The 18047-nt window shown below is 37.9% G+C and overlaps 1 protein-coding gene across 3 annotated transcripts in view; it reads left to right on the top strand.

The window, feature by feature from the left end:
• Positions 1–203: 203 nt before the first annotated feature.
• LOC107724194 (protein NDRG3-like) overlaps positions 204–18047 on the top strand; it is a 72715-nt gene continuing 54871 nt past the window's right edge. For 2 of the 3 annotated variants that reach the window (XM_016533016.1, XM_016533015.1), the window contains exon 1: positions 204–345. The gene's annotated coding sequence lies outside the window, so the exon portion shown is untranslated. The remainder of the gene's footprint in view (positions 346–18047) is intronic. The other variant, XM_016533018.1, reaches the window with a different exon arrangement.

The following is an 18047-nucleotide window of genomic DNA, read 5'->3' as shown; positions in this document are numbered from 1 at the left end:
GGGGGGGGGGGGGGTCATGAAGATCACAAGTGTGACTCACAAATGAGGAGCACCAGAGGGTTAAATAAACGCTTAAATACACGGTTAAATGTAATTACATCTAGCCACTGTAGCCTATTACTAAAAATGTGAAGTTATTATGTTTCTTGTAAGTCATAACGGCACCTGTCCAGAGGCTGCGCGCGCTGAATGTCTGAATGTCAGCTCTCGTGAGCTCCTCCTCCGTCAGCGCTAGGAAGCCAGAGCTCCGCCACTCGCTCGCGCTCTCCAGTGACCACAACACGTCGTACAAGTCTCTCCGGCTGCGTTCAGTTCCTATCCAGCGCATTTTGATCTTCTTGAACGGTGAGTGGTGATATCTTTTCTTTTTTAAGTCCTGGTGTTTGAATGTATTTCATGAAGTCGCTAAGTTCATCAGTTCTTGCGAGAGCGCTCCGTGCTGAACGCGAGCTAACAGCAGGCTAGCGCGAGAAAAATGACCGAATGAGACATAACGGGACGCTCAGTCCATAAAACTTAAAAATAGAGCTGTTTTGTCGAGAACAGACGTGGAGGAAGGTAACGGTGTCATTATCGCTTCTTTCCCCATTAACGTTACTGCTTGAAGCGTGGATGTGCAAAAGCCTGATAACCGTCATCACCAGCTAACGTTAGTCCTGTCACATATCTAACGTTAGTGCATATGTAATGGTTGTAAAATCAGACTATTCGATTAAACTGGGTAGTTACATGTGATTTATGGTTTGGTTGTTGTTTTTATTTAGTGTTTTGTTTTGTTTGTTTGAACGTGTTAACCGCTGTTTAGCACTCTGAAGTGCTGAGTTTAACGTTAACTGCCACCGAGCACTAACATGATCCAGGATCAGCCCCGTTTGGACTTCAGTCTCTTCAGACACGGAGAGACTTTATGTTGCTGAAAATAAGTCTCTATTCTATCTGAAATGTGTCCCTAGAAGATACAACTTGGATCAGTTTTAAATAAATGATGCTGTGTTGCCGTAGATGCAACAGGGCTGATCGTTGGGCATCTCTGCAGGTGTTTTATAAAAGGGTTTCTAACCCAGTTTCCCAAAATACTGCAAGTGAAACAACACAGCACCAGCAAAGCCATCTGATTAGTGACACGAGTCCAGATGCTCTAGTGCAGGGCTGTTCACCAACAAGTGGGCCAAATTTAAAAATCCCTTGGGCAGTGTTGGCCGAGCTACAGTTTTTTTTTTAACCCACTGAGGCTACTAGCTATAGATAGCAGGTGTATGATATATTTAAGCAATAATACTGTATGCCTTAATGTGTTTCAGTTTTTAGAGCTTTTATATTTCAGTGTATCATGAGGATCATTTCCACCTTTTTTGTGGTTGGAGTATGACTTTATGATACTGTAACGGTCCAACACTCACTGAATGAATAATAATTGAGATTGTAATAATAATTGAAAGAGACTTGAGATAAAAATGATTTGGGGGGTTAACGTGAAATCTGCCACACTGTAAAAAAAAAACTCAAAAAAATAAGGCAACCTATCGCCCTCAACTTAAGTTAACTCAACTATCAACCGACAACTGAAAAACTTTAGTTCATCTAATGAATAAAAGTCAGTCTACTGAGTGTTAAAAGATCTGTCAGAAAAACCAAGGATTTTTTTTTAGCATTTAACAATGCTAATCTGTTTTAACAATCCTCTTTCTTTTAGATTTGTTTATTTTCAAAGCCTTCTACATAATATGGGTAGTATTTTTCTCTTAAAGGGTTAGTTCACCCAAAAGTTCTGTCATTAATTATTCACCCTCGTGTTGTTCGAAACCCATAAGACCTTCGTTCATCTTTGGAACACAATTTAAGATATTTTTGATGAAATCTGAGAGCTCTCTGACTAGTGGTCGAACGATATGTGGTTTTTGACAGCCGAATCCATTTGAAAATGGATTAAAAAATAAATGTGTAAAATAAACATACTTATACTTTAGATGACAAAGTATTTTTCATAAATAAATATTTAAAGGGGTCATATGATGCAATTTCAAGTTTTCCTTTCTCTTTGGAGTGTTACAAGCTCTTGGTGCATAAAGAAGATCTGTAAAGTTGCAAAGACTAAAGTCTCAAATCCAAAGAGATATTCTTTATAAAAGTTAAGAGTCAGATTTAAATGCGTATTTGCTGAATGCTGACGGCAAAAAGTATTATAATGTTTATTATAATATTAGAAAGTATTATAATGTTTGCCTTTCTATTACTAATAATATAATACTTTGTATACATTTTAATTCCTTTGTTTAACCGTTCTATCTGATTATTAGACAGACTTCTATCCGTATTAGACAGAACTGTTAACGACGACAGCGAACAAGAGGGAGGAAGTGAGCACTATGTGCTCAGGCGCGGCCGTTCTCAGCGCCGTCAAAATAAAAGTCCCACCTCGAACGCATCGGCCAAACAGAAAAACTTATCGGCCGATGCCGATATTAGAATAATGCCAAATATCGGCCGTGGCGATATATCGGTCGACCACTATCTCTGACCCTCCCATAGACAGCAAGGTAACTACCACGTTCAAGTTCCAGAAAAGTACCAAGATGATCGACAAAGTAGTCCATGTGACTATTTTCCCATGGTCATCAAGCCGCGACCCACTTTTTTTTTAGGATATATATACACTGACTGCCTTTCAAAAGTTTGGGATCAGTAAGATTTTTATTACTTTTTAAAGGGTTAGTTCACCCAAAAATGACAATTCTGTCATTAATTACTCACCCTCGTGTTGTTCCAAACCCGTAAGACCTTTGTTCATCTTCGGAACACAATTTAAGGTATTTTTGATGAAATCTGAGGGCTCTCTGACCCTCCCATAGACAGCAAGGTAACTACCACGTTCAAGGTCCAGAAAAGTACCAAGATGATCGACAAAGTAGTCCGTGTGACATCAGTGGTTCAACTGTAAAGTTACGAAGCTACGAGAATACTTTTTTGCGCAAAGAAAACAAAAATAACGACTTTATTCCACATTTTCGTCTCTACTGCGTCACTTGTGGACGCGTGTTCACGACAGTATCATGACGCGAGCGTGTGGCGGCTTTTCTTGGTACTTTTCTGGACCTTGAACGTGGTAGTTACCTTGCTGTCTATGGGAGGGTCAGAGAGCCCTCACAATTCATCAAAAATATCTTAATTTGTGTTCCGAAGATGAACGAAGATCTTACGGGTTTGGAACAACACGAGGGTGAGTAATTAATGACAGAATTTTCATTTTTGGGTGAACTAACCCTTTAAAACTAAAGGCAAACATTTATGCTGATAGACAAATGTATTATACAAATTGCAATGAGATGCACATATACAGTACCTCAGCACACGATTCTCAACCATGGTGAGGATGAACAAATTTTAAATCAGTAAAAATATGTACTCTGATCCACATGACAGCTAACTGACAGTGACAACAGCAGCAGAAGCATAAATTAAGTTGCATAAATTAAGCATAAATGAAATTAACTTGTGCAATATTGTTCAGTGTAAAATTGTTTGTTAAGATGACTCAATTTGAAAAGTTGGGGGAACATTTGGATATGTTGTGAACAAATACTTGAGTATCTAAGTAAGGTAAACAAAACAACTTTTGCCAGCGACATGATTTGAGTATTTTTGTTCAGTTCACACAAAACAATTGAACTGACTTCTCCTAAAAATTCTTTGTTCAGGCTACTTTTTAAAATTGGTTAGTTGAACTTTTCGAAAGTTGGATTTTTTTACAGTGTGCAGGGCAAAATAGATTTACCTAATTTACTTTAGTTATTTGTACTGTAGTAAAAAAAAAGAACTTTTTATACTTTCTTTCTTTCTTTCTTTCTTTATTTATTGTGAAATGTAGTAATTTCTGAGTAAAAATTGTAGTAAATCCTACACCTTTCTTTTGTTTTCATTGTGCCAATCTTTCATGGGCTGCTGCGTATCCAGAGTCCCCTGGTTACTCTAGTGCAGGGATGGGCAAACTTGGTCCCGGAGGGCCAGTGTCCTGCAGGGTTGAGATCTAACCCTGAGAAAACTCACCTGCCTGCAGCCTTCTAGTAAACCTGAAGACACCGATTAGCTGGTTCTGGTGTACTTGATTAGGGTTGGAGGCTGGAGCTAAGCTCTGCGGGACAGCGGCACTCCAGTAGAAAGTTTGCTCATCCCTGCTCTAGTGCAAAAACCTCTCGTCATTGCAGTGCTATGAATTTGTCATACTTCAGTGCTTAGGCTGTTGTGTTATTGAAAAACAAATATTGACTTTCTACTGAAATAATGTTCTCTGTTTTGTTACATTTTTATGTTGTACTTTTGCGAATCCTACTATGCTTTTAATATTAAAGGATTAGTTTATCTTTTTCTTTTAATATTAAATGCATGAGGTTTTAGTAAACCCAATGAGGTTTGTTCTTGTGTGTCAAACAAGCATGTTTGAGCTTCTGTTTACCATATTTGATGAGTTCTATATATGTGGCTTGATCAATAATTACATGTGACTAAAAGTCTAAATTAATTCTTCTCATCACGTGATTGTGGATTAAACTACCCGCGCCGTGTTATGATTTTGAAACGTGCAGTGCTCATGTTTATTCAACGAAGTCAAACGGCACAAATAAATCAATGTATGGGAAACACTGGTAATGTATATCGAAATATCGGAAATGTGTTTAAAAATCATATCACCGTTATTGAAAAAAATTATATCGCGATACATATTGATATTGAATTATTGTCCAGCCCTAATTAAACTGTTTTGTTTTACAAAGCGTCACAGTTTTTGGTGGAACAGCCTTTTTAATGAAGTGAAATCTCTCAAGTTTCATTAAAATGTATTGCTGTTTTAAAGATGAACAAAAGCCAGAGTGGATCACAGTCATAGAGGAATGACATTTCAATGAGAAACTGATGACAGAATTTCATTTTTGGGTGATCTGTTCCTTTAAGTGTTTGGAAAGTATAAAGATCACTTTAAGGAATAGTTCACCTACTCACTTTCAGGCCATTCAAGATGTAAATTAGTTTTTCTTCATCAGAAAAGATTTGGAGAAATGTAACAATACATCACTTGCTCACCTCATTAAAATGTATTGCTGTTTTAAAGATGAACAAAAGCCAGAGTGGATCACAGTCATAGAGGAATGACATTTCAATGAGAAACTGATGACAGAATTTCATTTTTGGGTGATCTGTTCCTTTAAGTGTTTGGAAAGTATAAAGATCACTTTAAGGAATAGTTCACCTACTCACTCTCAGGCCATTCAAGATGTAAATTAGTTTTCTTCATCAGAAAAGATTTGGAGAAATGTAACAATACATCACTTGCTCACTAACTGACCCACTGCAGTGAATGGGTGCCGTCAGAATGAGAGTCCAAACAGCTAGTCCAAATCCACACAGTCCATCAATTAATGTCTTGTGAAGCAAAAAGCTGCATATTTTTAAGAAATAAATCCATCATTAAGATGTTTTAACTTTGCTGCAAAGGAGGCTATATTTGGAAGTTGAAGAGTGTCAAATTCCTTCATCAGATCTTAAGCCACAATCAATCATTATATGTTAAATAAGTGGCAAGAAGAGTGGGATACATGTTCAAACAATGAATTCTGAAATCTATCCTGAAGTCTCAAAGAGACTTTTTACCTCCCTTAAAACAAGATTTAATCAAGTGGTGTTTACGAGATTTCGTATAGGTCATACAAGCTTGACCCATGCTTTTTTGCTTAAAGGTGAAGAAGACCCAACTCCATGCATGTTCTGCAAGACCCCCCTTTTCATTAAACATATTTTATTGGACTGTCCCGGTTTTAATGCATTTTTTATGAAGTATGCTCACTCAGGGACTTGTTTAGTGAGAATTTACCAGAAGAGATTTTAGATTTTGTTAATTTAAAAATCTTGGATTAATTTTAACCATTTTTGTGTTTGCTCGGTTTTTATTTTTATTTTGTGTAACACTTGTATTATTCTAGCTCAGTTTTGGCATGAAGATAACCTTATATGCTGCAGATAAAAATAAATAACTACTACTACTACTGTTTTTACTTGTAAACGGTGCTTGATCTGTGCATATTTCTCTTCTGAAACCGATTTTATATAGCTAGCATTAGGGCCAATGTGCTGTTTCTCTCTCTTTTTGTCTTTTCCTCGATGTAAGCTATGCTAATCAGTCTGCCACCATTTTCACAGTCACTGTCTCATGAAATTAGATGACTGGGTTTGTCAAAGAGAGGCATTCCATCACTGTGAACCCTTCATTTACCAAAGCAGTGTGAGCTGTTATTTCAGGTGCAATGAGAAGCATTTGGCATACAGCTTACCAGCACACCTGGATGTGTTTTAGAGCCTGCTCATATCTGTCCCCATGAGGACGATTCTCAGCAGGACTGGTTTGATCTGCTTTATTTCACTCCTGCAGTGGAGGTGTTTCTCTGTCATGGCAGCAGGAGCTGATGTTTTATGCATTAATGGAGCACTCAGATGCATTATGAAATTGTATCCAGACATTAGATGTGGTTTAGCCAAAATCTGTTTTTGTTCCTTCCTTGTAAGGCACCTGAAACATGAAGAGGTCTTGCTCAACAGAGCACTGAAATTATGATGTATTTTATAGGCCAAATTGGAAGTTAGCATCACCCTGGTTCCCTTCACACACACACACAAAAAGATTTTTTCCATTTACTTTAGGGATTACTACAATAAGCTCTGTGACCAACAAAAATGTTTGACTCACGTTTTGTTTATTAATTTTCATAAAAGAACATTATACATTTTGAAGCCTAAATAAATAAGGTTGGCAGAAGTAAAAAGCTTAACAGGCTATGAATGAACTACACCACGATTGCATGACTTCAGTGTCACTACCATTACAGGGATAATTCACCCAAAAATGAAAATTCTGTCGTTAATTACTCACCCTCATGTCGTTCTAAACCCATAAGACCTTCGGGATGAGGAGGAGAAGAATTGTTGAATACAATCGCTATTTTTGTTTTCTTTGCGCACAAAAAGTATTCTCGCTTTGTAAAATTACGGTTGAAGCCCTGATGTCAAATGGACTATTTTACCGATGTCCTTGCTACGTTTCTGGACTTGGGAACATTGCAGTTGTGTTGCTGTCTATGAAGGGTCTGAGAGCTCCTGGATTTCATCAAAAATATCTTAATTTGTGTTCCGTAGATGAACAAAAGTCTTATGGGTTTGTACCGATATGAGGGTGAGTAACTAATGACAGAATTGTCATTTTTGGGTGAACTATCCCTTTTTAGCTTTCAGTCTTGATTTATAAAACAAAACAAAACAAAATCTTGAAAGGTTGAGTTAGAATAGTTTGCAAGAGTGTGATTACAAACACTGACTGTTGGATGATGGAGTCTGATGAGATAAAATGCTAAGTCGTTTCTGAGTTTTGGCCTAAAAAAACACATCCTTGTAGCACACTGTCTTTTAATGGGAAGAGAAAACCACAAGTAGGCCAGTGGGTTTTTCCTTTGGCCTTTTTGCTGATAATCGTTGGATTCCGTTTTGTTTATTAGAGGAGCCGAAGTTTCCCGCAATGTTGTTGTTGTGGTGTTTTTTTAATTTTTTTTTATTATGTAGATAGCAGGAAGGCATATCTGCATATGTATATCCCAAGTACATCACTGGACAGATCACATTTGTTTTCCCTGTTATTCTATTGATTGGTTTACTCTGCTCTCCCTCCTCCCATTGCTATGCCAACAACCTCCCTGGGTGACAGCTGTTGTGTGTTTTCTCTGGCTCCTTAATTTCCATTGGCTGTGCTCCCCACAGTCCTCCATCAATCCACGCCTGCTTCTATTTCTGGTGGCGTCCCCCATGGGATGGCAGAGCTCATGGCCTCCACTGGATTCCTGGAGAAGCAGACTGCTGGAACTGAGGTTCCTCACGGGCTTGTTGTTTATCTGTCAGCACCTATCTGATCACTTTCCAGAAAAAAAAGGAGTTGTCAGTCAGCAATCCAGCTAGAAATGGAAGCTTGCGGGAATTATTTTCTTTCATAATCCTAATGGTATTAATAGGCTGTTGTTTTTTTTGATTTCATTGTCTTGGCACTAAAGCCTGCCATCAGAATGCTGCTACACGCTTTTGTCTAATTAGCAGCATGTTCAGTTGTTTTAGTTTTTTAATTGACTTTATAATCCTTTTGTTACAGACATACTCAGAGCTAACAACTAAAACCAGCTGGCACGACAGGTCCTGTGGATCAGAATCTGTCTGTAGCAGCATATCGTTTCAGACATGAGTGAGTGTCACTAAGCCCTGTTTGTTTGATCTGGGAACGGCTGACTAGGTGGCACAGCGTGTAGCAGATGATTCAGTTCTTTCGCACCATTAGGGTAAATGAGAACCCCATCACTGCACGCCTCACAATAACTTTGAATTGTTAAAGGGGTGGTTGATTGCGATTTCACTTTTTTAACATTAGTTAGTGTGTAATGTTGCTGTTTGAGCATAAACAGTATCGCAAATTTGCGACGCTGAAAGTTCAATGCAAACGGAGATATCATCTTTTAAAATTCTGGCAGTTTAATGCCTATAAAAACGGCTCGTAGGGACTCTAAGGAGATCACTTCCCGGGTTCGTTACATCCATAGACTGTAAAAAAACATGGACGTAGTGTCCGTGACGTCACTCGTAGGGTTCAGAAGAGCATTTTTGAAGCCTAAAGTGGGCGGAGCCGACCGCCGCCATCTTGGCAGCGCGTCACTCCCGGATAATTGAAAATGGGCAAAAAGGCGGGACGTGGGTGAAGCTGAGGCGCTAGTTGCTGAAACCACGCCCGTCTATGGTGACAGCAGTGCTGCCGTGCAAAGACAAAACACCATAACTTTGTTTTTGGTCGAAATGAGTTATTGATGTACTTTCATACATCTGTCGGCACTTCTTTAGACAAACAAATTAGATAGATCGCGATCTAACAAACTGCTCCATATAACAAAGCACTGTAAACAAGCAACGACTAGATAACTTGGCAACAATAATTAATCGTAAATAATCTTTAAAGTTTTTCTTTTTTTTTCTTTTTATAATGCAGATGCCAGCTCTCAGTCTAGGGCTGCCCACTTCTGCACGTGTGAGGAGTCGAATGCCATGACAGCGTATCACATAAAATCAGTTACTGTTCGCAATAAAATCGTTTCCTACCTTTTCTTGTAACTCGATTAAAAACATTGCAATGAACGTCATCGGAGATGTTTATCTTTTAAAATTCTGGCAGTTTAATGCCTATAAAAACGGCTCGTAGGGACTCTAAGGAGATCACTTCCCGGGTTCGTTACATCCATAGACTGTAAAAAAACATGGACGTAGTGTCCGTGACGTCACTCGTAGGGTTCAGAAGAGCATTTTTGAAGCCTAAAGTGGGCGGAGCCGACCGCCGCCATCTTGGCAGCGCGTCACTCCCGGATAATTGAAAATAATTTAAACGGATGAGTTATAAAAATATTCACCCCCCTCACAGTTGTCATGAAGGGCAAAATTACCTATATAGACCAAAAACACTTTTTGTACCAGGCTGTAAACATATTTTTTTCTGCTGTAAAGTTGGGCATTTTAACATAGTCTATGGGACTGACTCCCTTTTGGAGCCAGCCTCTAGCGGTCAGTCGATGAATTGCAGTTTTAGTCACTACCGTATTGGCTTCAAGCGAGAGACTGGGAGGTTGCCGCTTGGTTGCATCACAAACCCAGATAAACCCCGCCCCGGGAACATGCAGCAAAGGGGGCGAGGCCATGTTGTACTACTTTAGAGAAGAGGAAGAGAAAACTAGGGGTGCACGTAAAAATCTATTCATATATGAATCGGAATTCTGTCTTCTAATTCAAATTCAAATGAGCTTTATTGGCATGACTTGCACAGTATTGCCAAAGCATTGTCTATTACATGAATAAAAAATAAACTATTAGGCCTAGCCTATATAATACATAAAACAAGAATATATCTGTAAAATGATTAAGTAAATAAGTACATGTATACTTTCTTTCTTTTTTTCCCCCCACAAACAAGAAAAATATTTAAGACATTGTTTAAAAAACGAAAAACAAAACAAAAACTTTGCACAACAGTACAACAAATCGATCTCGCTTCAGTTTTGTCCACTGGCTGACAGTCTTAGTTTGTGACAGGCTGATACATATCTTGCGGCTGTTGTGACCATTTTGGAATTTTCCCCTAAAAATGTGACTTAATTTTTCTGCATTTGGTAATGCCATAATTTTTGGTTTAATTTGTTGGAATTTGGGGAAATATGCAGCTCTAATGTTGTGATAGTAATCACAGTGCCGTAAGAAATGTTCCTCTGTTTCCAGCTCTTCCTGCGAGCACAGTGAACATAGTCTCTGTTCTCGTGGTTGCTGTCTCTGTCTGTGCTGTCTTCTCTATAGCCAGACAGTACGGTGGCCGAGAAGTGCAAAACAAATCACAATTCTGAAGACAAAATTACAAATTACAAACGCAAATGCAAGTCTAAAAAACAAAATAACAATTCAGAAAGCACAACAACAATTCAGAAAACATTATAACAAGTCAGAAAACACAATGACAAATTCGAAAACAAAATAACAATTCAGAAAACACAACGACAAATTCGAAAACAAAATAACAGTTCAGAAAACACAACGACAATTCAGAAAACAAAATAACAAGTCAGAAAACACGGACTTGTCATTGTGTTTTCTGACTTGTTATAATGTTTTCTGAATTGTTGTTGTGCTTTCTGAATTGTTATTTTGTTTTTTAGACTTGCATTTGCGTTTGTAATTTGTTATTTTGTTTTCAGAATTGTGATTTGTTTTGCACTTCTCGGCCACCGTAAGACCGTGATCACTCAGTCTGTATTTTGTAAGTGTCTTTCTTAATTTGTGATCTTTTACACAGCTCAAGTATTCTGCTGGCTTGTAGTCTCTTTTTAGGTGTAAATACAGCTCCATCTTTTGTATTTTAGTGGCATCTTTCCAGTAGGCAAATTTAGTTTTTGTACCAGCTGTAAAAGGGCGCTCTTCTGCAGGTTCTGCTCCTGCCACTGCAGGGCTTCAGCCTGGTAAGAGCTCGGATCACTGCATTTCAGGGGCTCCTCTCTCTCTCTCTCTCTCTCTCTCTCTCTCTCTCTCTCTTTTTCTCTCTCTCTCTCTCTTTCGCTCTCGCTGTCGCTCTCTCTCGCTCTCGCTCTCTCTCTCTGATCATCAGCTCAGCTCCAACAATTAACTGTTCCATTTATACAATTATTTTCACATAGCTATTAGGGGTGGGGGAAAAAATCGATACAGCATAGTATCGCAATATTTTTTCTGGCAATACTGTATCAATACACGGTTTCCGTTTCGTCCCAGAATTTTAATTTCGGTGCATCCCTAGATGTAAGACTACATGTTTTATTTAATATAATTTAAATTTAACAGTAATTTACTTTCACATGCCCCAATTGCTGAAGGGTCTGCACAACTTTTTAGTACAATTTCAAGTTGCGCTGTTCAAAATACCTGTAGTAGCACAGCAGTGCATACCTGTTTACATTGAATTAAGGTGGACTAGATTAGACTGTAATACAAATAGTTGAGTTTGCCAGGTGCATACAACATTTATGACAGGTTTTCATGAAAGTGTTGGTCAGTTTGTCTGCTTGACAATCCCATTTTGCACTGCAACAATAAAACTGAAGTGAGATAAACAAACTGAGAAATGTTACTTTTTAGTTAAAACAGATGTTGTCAAAGTTTTCCTTTGGGGACATAATTTGAAGTTGGAAAAAGGTAATAAATTGCAATATAATATTTATTTAAAATCGCAATAATATTGTATCGTGACACAAGTATTGTGATAATATCGTATCGTGAGGCCTCTGGTGATTCCCACCCCTAATAGCTATAAGAAGCGTTAAACATGGACGCGTGTGCGGTTGCCGTACTGTATTAATGCTTTAATCAGGATAAAACTGTATATTAAAAGCTAACAGAAGCAGTAGCATTTACAAATAACAGCATATCTAAAAGTATGAGACGACAACAAACAAAAAACATACCATTAAGAGCTGTGCTTATAACTGGAGCACATGCCGCTGAGGTGAGGGGTGGGACGTTTAGACACGCACCAGAGGCGGTTTAGCCAGTCACAACACACTGGACCAGCTAACCAATCAGAGTCCATCGTGTATTTCTGAGGGAAGGGCTTCATAAAACCAGGAAATGATCAGCGCGTTTATACACTCTAAAAACGTCTGGGTTAAAAACAACCCAATCTGGGTTATTTTGGCAACCCAGCGCTGGGTCAAAAAGGGACGAACCCAGCGCTGGGTTGTTGTAACCCAACAAGTTGGGTTATTATGTTTGACCCAGCATGCTGGGTTGCTTTTTTATGGTTTAAAATTACTACACTGCTAGGCTAAAATGAACCCAAATCGAGCTAGACATTAAACCTACAAATCTTGTTCATTTTAAAATCACTTTTATTCACATGCGGCTCTCTTGTGCGATTGTGTGATTGATGTTCCTCTAGAAAATGCGCAAAATATGCGTTCTGTGTGAACGGCTTGGTTTCAGTTTTGACGTAAACAAGATCTTCTCCGCATTGATGTTCTCTTTTCCCGCAATATTTGTAATTAACAACGCCGCATCTAGTGGCTTCAACTGGATAGGCTAACAAAAACATTAAAATACAATGACACTTACATCGTCATCGCATCTCGTGCGCCACTGATAAGGCTGCCTCCTTAACGCACATCTAAAATTCGAATGCAACGTTTTTGCATTCAAATGTGGATTTTTATTTTAAATTCGAAATTCAAATTTTTTTTTGACATCCCTAGTTAATACTGGTGGTAAAAAAAAAAAAAACCTTCATCAGTCTCTGTGTACTTTTATGGTCGAAATCATTGTCCACAATTTTGTTATTTGATAATGTGTAAACCATAAATGATGAGAATTAGAGCCAAAAAACTTTGTTTGGAAACTGGGGATGAATGTGAAAAATACTATATATAGGCCTAATTAATTAGATTTCTTACTTTGTAAGTAGTTTCACAGTGGTTGGATCTTAAAAGTTGCAATGAAAAAGAAGTAGAGGTCATATTTTCTTCAGTATTTCTTGACTGATATCCAAGTGAAATAGTTTATCGGAAAAAAAATAGGATGGGTCTTGTTTCAATCTGTTGGTTGTTGTTTGGATCACAGATCTGAATGTGAGCTTGTAGTCAATTGTAAGAAATAGGTGGCATTTATGGAGACTAGGCATGGGCCGGTATGAGATTTTGACGGTATGATAACCTTAAGCAAAAATATCACGGTTTCAAGGTATTACGGTATTGTTGTTACAGCTCTAAAATGTGTTAATTTTAAATGTCTGGGTAAAAAAAAAAACTGAACAATATATTTTGAGAACATACAGAATATTTGGAACAGTAGTATTTGTTTTTTTTTTCTTTGATTTGTTTCTGAAATGTGGGCTGTCCTGCAGCTTTTGATTTGATGGTTGATTTGCTGATCTTTTTTTTAAACAGTTATTTAATTTTAGTTATATAATTCATATCATTTCATATCATTTTTTTATATAATTTCATATATATAATTTGATTTAATAATCCAATTTGAAGCAAAAACAGAATGTTCTGACTAGCTTAAATTATACTACATGCCTGAACAAAACAAACAGCAGAAGCTCTGAAGGGGACGCAGATTCACTCTCTGGCAGCAGGAGGCGCTGATACAGCATTTCCTTGGTTATCGCAGTAAACAAAGCAGAGCTGCGCTGAAACACTGCGGTAATGTGAATTATACGAGATGAAAAGAAAATACCATCTAAACGTTTCTGAAGACAGTCAGTTCCCCTCAGAAACACATGGTTGCCGATCGCGTAAGTTCCAGAGGAAGCTCCTTCGGCCGTCATACACACACGTGACTGACCGCTCGCTCGCACCAACAGGAGGGGGAGGGACGTGTTACTCTCTACACTGCACTCAACCTGAGGGATTCCTACACTTTCAGTTTTTGAGGAGACATGAAAAACAGCGCATACCGCATGAACAGTATAGCGGAAAATATTAGAGGTTTTGAAACCGTGAAATTTTCAAATCGCGGTATACCTTTAAACCGGTAATCGGCCCATGCCTAATGGAGACTAAATGATTGGAGAAGTACAGCATACGTCACATTCATAGAGAAGTCTGATATTTCACTGAAAGATCGAGTTAAGACTTGACTTGGGAGAAAAAAAAAGCTTATACAATAATTCATGCTTGCAACACATAATTGCTTTAGCTTTCCAGGAATGGGACCCCTCAGGACTGGGTCCCTTGGCACTATATCTGTAACCACAGTTAGTGAGGCACTATGAGACAGAGCATAAAAAATGGGAAAGCAAATAAAAATAAAAAAAATGTGGGAGCTGTAGTTTCTTTAAACATGCCTCACCATTTAGTGACCAGTCCCTCTGTCATTAAATGTGACTGTCCATGTCCAACCGTTTTTTGAGTGGAAGAGTTGTGCCCTTATAAGAGGATAGGAAAATAAGATAATATCCACAGAATCAGAGTTCTCTCCTGTCTGAATCATGACAGCTTGCCTTCCAATATCTATTGGATGACAATACAGTTGTTAACTAGCTTACAGCTTGTTAGAGAGCTCATTTCTCAAGAAAATACTTATATTCTCATCATTTCAAAGGACTTTTTTTTTGTGCTCACCGCTAGGGCTGCACGATTAATCAAACGCGATTAATCGCGATTGTCATGCACATTTTGTCAGTAAAGCCGGTTCTGTGATTAGTAGTAAATCTCCATCACCTGCTTTCAGGAGGAGCAGCATTTACTACACAGAGCCGTAGTTCTCTGACAAGCTATGCAAAATCACGTTCATAATCGCAGACGATATAATCGTAGGATTATGAAATCGAAGAAATTGTTCGCGATAATGACAGCTGTTTGCGTATATTCTCGGTGAACTACGGCTCTGTGTAGTAAATGCTGCTCCATCTGAGAGCACGTGAAAATACCACATTTAATAACATGTTTTTACTCCAAACTCACTTCATAACGTCAGTCGAGTGTTTGAAATAAATCCTTCTGTGAGATGATGTGGCTTCTTAAACAGAATAATTAAGGCACACAATATTTCATTGTATTCTAAGCAGTGATAATGGCTATGTCGATTAGCATTTCATTTTAGATATACTTTATTATGATGAAAATTATAATCATAAGAACTCTGATAAACCATATATTGCTGTAGTCGTGTGTTTATTAGTCACGTTGAATCAATGAAAGCAGTTGAATCTTCAGTTTATTCAGCTGCAGCGATAGACATTTCCTGGATTTCTTATTCGGGGCATATTTGGATTTTCAGCGTGAGAGCGCCCTCTGGCATTCGGATGGAGATTTACTACTGATCACAGAACTGTGCTTCACTGAAAGATACGCATGACAATCGCAGCTTCTGCATAATCGCCATTTATTGCCTTTGTGATTTAATTTCGATTAATTGTGCAGCCCTACTCACCGCTCAAGTGAATTGAATATAACATGCAGTAGTGCTGGGCGGTATGATCAAAAATGTATATCACGGTATTTTTCTAAATTATACCGGTTTCACGGTACATGAAGGTATTTTTTTTTCATGCATGACCGGGTGTTAACCATATTTTCTACTGATTGAGAGAGGAAATACTGCAGTATATTGACTTAGAATGCCCTTCATGTTCTATTAGTTCTACAGCTTCAGTTTCGGAACTTTCATGCTTAGTAACACATACAGCTGTTCCCTCACGACAGTGCAACAGTGAAAAGGGACCCCTTTCAAACAGTGTTGCGTTCAGAACGTTGTTTAAGCGACATACACCGGTATTGCGGTATTTTAAAAATTCATATCATAACAAAAATAAACAACGGTATTCGGTATGAACCGGTATACCGCCCAGCACTAACATGCAGTCCTTTTGTCCAGCAGTCCTAGCTTGTCCTCTCTCTATCTCTTTCTGTATTTCAGCCTGGCTGAAATTGTAGATGCGGCTGGGCTGTTCTGAAAGGGCTGGTTTACTGAGGTCCAGTTACCTGATCCTGGAAATACAGAAAGTAGATACTCGCCATCCAAGGAAGAGCTTCTGTTGCATTATTCTGCACATAAGCATCTTTTTTTCTCTTCGTATTCTGTAGACATTAACTTCCCATACCACAGAAAAAAAAATACTCTCTCTTACTGTAGATCAAAAAGGATATAAGGATGCTTTGCCTCTGAGACGAGCTTCTGTCCATGTGAAAACAAGTGTGTCTGGTCTGTATTTTTAAGTGTCTCTGTAATGAAGGTGGTGAGCTAGTAAAGTGATCCTGATCTCTGCTCTGTAGTGGCTGCTGTGATGGAATTGGAGAGCAGCTCTATTCTGTACTACTGGTTTTAGATTTTAACATTTGCACTTTAATACCTAGTTAAGAAATATATTGAATTAGAAATAAGAGTGATCAACACTAAAACTTTCATTAACAAGGCTCTATTCTGTTTACTCCACTGAAATGAAGTGGGCGTAATCTTAGCAAACTAAAAGCCCTCTTTCTTTTTACAAATGCATCTTAAAGGAATAATTCACCCAAAAATAAAATGAAGTCAACACAGGTTTGTAATAACATAAGTTGCATATATGCATGTTCCATATACTTTCCCACATATTTAATAGTTGTTTGTCAATCAAGCATTCAACAGTCCTATGGTATAGTAGGAATTGACTGACCAACAAATTTATTTCTGTTGCTTTTTAGCAGTCATAATTAAAGTCAGACGTTAACATCCTGCTGTGTCCAAAGAGACACAATCCTCTCTTCTGTTCTTTTTTGACCCCAGGTTTAGTGGAAGACTCGTATTTGGGATTTAGTCATATTGTAGCATTCCTGGCACTTGTGAGCATGAAAGAGTGCTGAAAGCTAATCACAGTTAAAGTGTTTTCACACTGTCACATCTGTTTATAGCCATGTGTCTGTGGAATGAGAAATGCTGAACGCACCCTACAGCCAGGGATGCCACACTCTATCTTTATAATTGATTTACACTCATTGCATACACTTGGAGAAGCTTTGAACTGATCTGGATTTATACATGAACTGCTCCTAAAACTTGATGTGAATTAAAGTTCAAAAAGACAACAACATTCAGTTTCAATTTGTGAATAAGTATTTTTTCTCTCATGAACACTTCAAAAAGTGGTTGTTAAAGGGATTGTTTACCCAAAAATGAAAATTGTCATTAGGGATGTTCATTTCGGTTATTTTTCCTAACCGACAACCGACGCTCGTTAACCGATTATTAACCGTTAACCGACAAGATTATTTTAAATTAGAATTTAATTAAATTAGAAAGGATACGTGTCTGTGACCCATTAAAAAATACTAACATTTGTTTCCCGGGGATTAATTTTACATGCGCAAAAAGCAGCAAACAACAGAACATGAGGATTCACATGGTCTTCATATCACATCACGCACCTGCAGCGCTTCTGCGAGCGGAGAAAAACATAATAAAGCTAGGCTATAGGCCTATATATATAAAACGATAAATAGGCCTATACGAGAAATATATTTTTACTTAAATAATAAATTAAGAAAACGAAAGAAAAACTGTGCAACAAGTAGCCTAGTATTCAGAGTTTTAGTTAATTTGTGTGCTTTTACGAAAGGAAACCAGATGGCAGAAAGTGGCATCCTATTTTTCTTTAGGCTTATTTTACAAAAGCACAAAGATTTGTTTTTATTGTGAATGTACACAAATAAAGGCAAACCTTTTACAATTCCGATTATCTTTATGACTAAAAGGAGTAATTGCTTCCACTATTAGAAGGAAAAAATTCAAATGATTGCGCCACCATTAAGCATTGCTACCTTGACAATGCAGCCTGCTTATTATCATAATAAAATACAGTCAGTCAAACATATGGAAAAAACACACTGTAGTAAAAAATATGTGCCGTTAAGTGTTCTCACCGCAATGCCGTGATGTTATGCAAAACATTTTGTTTTACGTGGATATTGGAACGCGAGTGAAGTACATAAATAATA

This window comes from Sinocyclocheilus rhinocerous, unplaced genomic scaffold (genome assembly GCF_001515625.1).
Source record: "Sinocyclocheilus rhinocerous isolate Xijiao unplaced genomic scaffold, SAMN03320098_v1.1 scaffold184, whole genome shotgun sequence".
Lineage (NCBI taxonomy): Eukaryota > Metazoa > Chordata > Actinopteri > Cypriniformes > Cyprinidae > Sinocyclocheilus > Sinocyclocheilus rhinocerous.
Note: the sequence above shows the minus strand (reverse complement) of the source record. Positions and strands in the feature narration are given on the sequence as shown.